Below are 793 nucleotides of genomic sequence, written 5' to 3'. Positions count from 1 at the left end.
AACTTGCTCTAAATTTAATCAGTCAATTTTATTTTGCTAGATCTATTGTTTGAAGGAAATTGTTTCAGGAACATCTTGACCAAATTTCAAGTAATTTGATGCACTTCTTGTGAAACTATGGTTCTCATTCTGGGTATGACCTAGGCATTTAGGCATAATGTAGCTCTAAGCTACATAATGTTCTTTAAACTCAAATGAATGCTTTATAATCAAGGAATAACTTTTCTGAGCAACTATGACACGTTTTTATTTAAATATTTTGGATGCTTTTGATAAAAAATGAATTCATTGGAGTCCAAAATTCAAATTGAAATCTAGGGGGGCTGGAATTTGGTATAACTCTGTGTCCTGCCTTTTATGTAAACTTCCAATAAAGTGAAAATTTAAACTCTACTTAAAGACAAATCATCCATTTTTCACCCATGCTTGATGCCTGTTTTTCAAATGTGTGGTTTAAAACAAAGTTATCAATTGTCCAGCCCACATATTCTAATACGTTAATATTTATGTACAAGTCCTTTTCTTCCCTATTTCATACCTTTCTTTTGTTATTTGTCACTGTAAGTTCCCCATCAATTGAAGAAATAATTCATGCTGTTGGTTTTCTTTCTATGACCGTTTCTGAGCCAGCTATGCCCAATATTTTATTAATTTTAACAACAATTTGACATCTCAAGAGGAGAGTGTATGGATGCTTTGTGGATTTCTCCAAAGCATTCGACAGGGTAGACCGAACGCGGTTATTCCTCAAATTCCAACTGTGGGGAGGTCCGCGTTCAATCTGTGTCCTGCT

The sequence above is a fragment of the Tigriopus californicus genome, chromosome 4 (assembly GCF_007210705.1).
Source record: "Tigriopus californicus strain San Diego chromosome 4, Tcal_SD_v2.1, whole genome shotgun sequence".
Classification (NCBI taxonomy): Eukaryota; Metazoa; Arthropoda; class Copepoda; order Harpacticoida; family Harpacticidae; genus Tigriopus; species Tigriopus californicus.
The sequence above is the reverse complement of the archived record's forward strand: the minus strand, read 5'-3'. Positions refer to the sequence as shown.